Here is a 4,217-nt window from a genome sequence, read left to right as displayed (position 1 = left end):
ACGTAATATTAGTGTAGTGTGTATCAATCTCTTTTGAGATATAAAAGAGAATTAAACAAGCAACTGAGCAAGCAGAGATGGGAGAAGATAGATGCCATGCCAAATGAAGATCATCAAGGAGCCAAGGAATAGAAACTGAAGAGACATGGACCTTCCCCCAAAGCCAACAATGAGAGAAATCCTTTCCCTAGAGTTGGCACCTTGAATTCGGACTTCTAGCCTCCTAAACTGTGAGAAAATAAATTTCTGTTTGTTAAAACCACCCAACTGTAGTATTTTTGTTAAGCAGCTGTAAAAAACAGCATGGGGGTGGTGTTTGACCTCCTCTAACCCCACAAGGTGGAAGGGGAAGCAAGATCAACAGCCCAAGGCTGATTCCTATGAGGCAGAGGTGATACATGCCTCCTCTCTTGGCCGTCTTTACCAGCTGTCCCTCCCACAGCACTCTGCTTCTCTACTGGGTTCGATTATTCATTGCAATGGCTACACAGAATGCACAGACCACACTCAGGATTATGGCGTTGATTAGGGAAGCAACAGTTACAATTCAGGTTCAGAAACACTCAGGATACAGTTCTTCCATCAGGACAGCCTCTTCCCAGCTGTGCTCACAGGCATCCTCTCCCTGGCCCTCAGTCTCTGCCCAAATGCACTTAGCTTTCTCTCTCTGTGAGCTGGGAAGCCCACCATGCTGTCTCCTTCTACCAAGTCTCTGCTGCCGGGTCTCTCCTGCTGGTCTTTCCTTCCTTGGTGGTGGTGGGCTCCTCCTTTCTGCTCTGCAATTGGCTCTCTTTTAAGGCAAAACCACAAGTACCCTATCACACAATCACCTGGTTGGGAGTTACAAGACCATGGCTAGAAAGGCCACACACGAAAGTAATTAATCGAAACGCAGCAGCACTAGGTAACTAAGACAAACCCAAACACCTTCCACTTCCAAATTTTGGGGACTCTATTTCTCCCAAGAGCTGCTCCGCCATCTTCTGTGCTCTTTGGAAGAGTCTCTTGCACAATCTCATGATCTCTGTTTAATAAACCTTTAAAATGGTAATATGAGTCTCTCTCAGGTGGGGTGGGAGAAGTAGATGCTGAAAGCAGTCAACTCTTCTCTTTAACAAACCATTTTGTAATAAATTATTTTTAAAATCAGTTTATGAAAGAAAGTTCTGAGGTGAGGGAGGCTAGGAGGGTTGCTCAGGATGAAATGAATAATATACTAGAATATATTTACTGAAGCAAAAGAGAACATAAAGGTTTGAAAATGACAATGGCTAAACAAATCTGATTCATACAAAGTTTTTTGAAAAAACCTGTAATGAAAAACATGTAATTTAATGGACAAAGGTTAAATCACAAGGCAGAACCGAATGTTTGTAGCATACAATTAAATATACTTTAAAAGCAAAAATATTAATAAACTATTTTAAAGTGAAGAATTTGCTAAATAAAAAAAAAAACTATGTTTGTTGTTTTTTTAAATAATGTCCACAGGCCTTTTTCCATAACACTCATGAAATACTAAATATTACGGACAGAGATGATGTTATATGTAGACTGTTTTTATTGTAATATCTGTGTACTCAGTAGTCTTCTGATTTAGTGTGAGTTCTCTGTCCTTGCTTCATTTTTGTTCCAGTCATTTGATTGGGTCTGAATAAATAATGATAATAATATTAATTCTTACATAGCATTTACCGCCATTATGGTGGCAGACACTGTTCCAAGTGCTTTATAATTACTTTCTTAATCATCCTCGTTCTTTATGAAGATCAAAGACTACAGCCTTCAGTATGGATTACACCTCAACATATAGGAAACAAAAATTCTCACAACTGGACCAATAAGCGACATCATGATAAACGGAGAAAAGATTGAAGTTGTCAAGATTTCATTTTACTTGGATCCACAATCACTACCCATGGAAGCAGCAGTCAAGAAATCAAATGTATTGCTTTGGGCAAATCTGCCGTAAAAGATATCTTTAAAGTGTTGAAAAACAAAGATGTCACCTTGAGGACTAAGGTGCGCCTGACCCAAGCCACGATATTTTCAATTGCTTCATATGCATGCGAAAGCTGGACAATGAATAAAAGAAGACTGAAGAAGAATTGATGCCTTTGAATTATGGTGTTGGTGAAGAATATTGAATATACCATGGACTTCCAGAGGAACAAACAAGTCTGTCTTGGAAGAAGTACAGCCAGGATCTCCTTGGAAGCGAGGATGGTGAGACTTTGTCTCCTGTACTTTGGACATATTATCAGGAGGGACCAGCCCCTGGAGAAGGACATCAGGCTTGGTAAGGCAGAGGGTCAGATGGATTGACACAGTGGCTGCAACAATGGGCTAAAATATAACAACGATTGTGAGGATGGCGCAGGACAAGGCAGTGTTTTGTTCTGTTGTACATAGGGTCGGGTCGCTGTGAGTTGGAACTGACTAGATCAGACCTAATAACAGCAACAAGGCTGCATACTAGTCATGTGATATTTCACAGTTAGTTTGTCAGTTATACCCAGAAGTATATAAAAATCTGAGAAAAGGTAGGCATTTAATATTTATAACTTCTTATTTTCAATTAAATTTTTTTTTGTAGTTTAACATTGTCATCTATACTTGAGAAATAAAAATTATATATGTATTTTTAACTCTAATTTATGGGACATCTTTTTTAAACCTTAGGGCACTGGATATTTTTGTCAAGAGAAAAGATAACTTTTCTGAATGTGGCATGCAATATTTGTGATTTTTAAGAAAGGAAGACCAAAAGAATCGTTACCTGTTTTACATGGAAATATGATCTATCCTGTTTGGAGTTTAGTTTTGAGGCCACCACTAATAATGAAGTGCTAAAACCTCAGTGTGTTATTTGTGGAGAAATACTGACTAATGAAGTAATGAAATTGTCAAAACTTAAGTGGGATTTGCATTGAAAACATAAAAAAAAAAAAAATTCAAATATAAAAGAATTCTTTGAAAGAAAAAAATATTGAAATAAGCTGACAGAAGCAGAGGTTCACTGTTTCATATAAACACTAGAGCTTTATGGGCTACCTATAATGCATCACTCCGTGCAGTTGCTGAGGCTTTGGCAAAGACTGCATTAGGAATCTTTGGAAATGTTGGGTGACTCTGCAGCAAAGGAGGTAGCTTAAGTCCTCTGCGATGACAACATAGCTGGACATATTCAGGAAATGCCTCATGATATGGAAAACTAGTAAGCACAAATACAACTAGCTAACTATTTTTCATTGCAGCTTGGCAAATGCACCGATATTTCTAACATTCTTTCCATATATGTGTGATTTGAATGTTATGGTGATTATACTGTCAACAAATGTGGCTTGGAGTTAAAGTTTAGAATGAGAATAAATTCTGATGACATAGTTATAATGGCAGGAAAGTAATCTGGAGCAGCTGTCCAGATTAAGGAGCTTGTGCCAGAAAGTACATCAATCTGCTGTTTCCAAAACTGATAAAGTCTTGCCTTAAGAAACAAAACAAACAAACAAAAAAAGCGAGCTGAACTAAATAGCTAGCTAAGTAGTAAAAATTGAGAGTTACATAAAGGCCTATATGTTAAATTCAGGATTATTCTCTTCATTATACGTTAATAAGGAAACTGATCAAAAACAACTATGCATGCTGACATTGATGGGTATTGAGGGGAAAACTTATGTCAAGAATGTTTGAATTATGGAAAAAGCTTTCAATATTTCTATAAGGTGAGAAAATTGTTTGCTCTACTTATTAAAGATATGAATTGGACCAACCCATTGCCATCGAGTGGATTCTGATTCATAGTGACCCTATAGGACAGAGTAGAACTGCCCCATAGGGTTTCCAAGGAGCAGCTAGTGGATTCAAACAGCTGACCTTTTGGTTAGCAACCGAACTCTTAACCACTGTGCCACCAGGACCCCATTCCATGAATTGAACAGCTGCACTTGTCTGATACCTTTGGTATTTTTGATGATCGTTAATTTTTCCATGCAAGGAAGGAATGCAACATGTTTTTCAATGGAAGTTAAGATCAGAGGACAAAATAAAAGTGCTAATTAAAACCACAATGAGATACCATCTCACCCCGGCATCACTGGCACGAATCAAAAACACTGGAAATAACAAATGTTGGAGGGGTTGCGGGGAGATGGGAACTCTTATGCACTGCTGGTGGGAATGCAAAATGATACAACCATTTTGGAAAATGATATGGC

This window comes from Trichechus manatus, unplaced genomic scaffold (assembly GCF_000243295.1).
Source record: "Trichechus manatus latirostris isolate Lorelei unplaced genomic scaffold, TriManLat1.0 scaffold00110, whole genome shotgun sequence".
NCBI classification, from domain to species: Eukaryota; Metazoa; Chordata; class Mammalia; order Sirenia; family Trichechidae; genus Trichechus; species Trichechus manatus.
The sequence above is the reverse complement of the archived record's forward strand: the minus strand, read 5'-3'. Positions refer to the sequence as shown.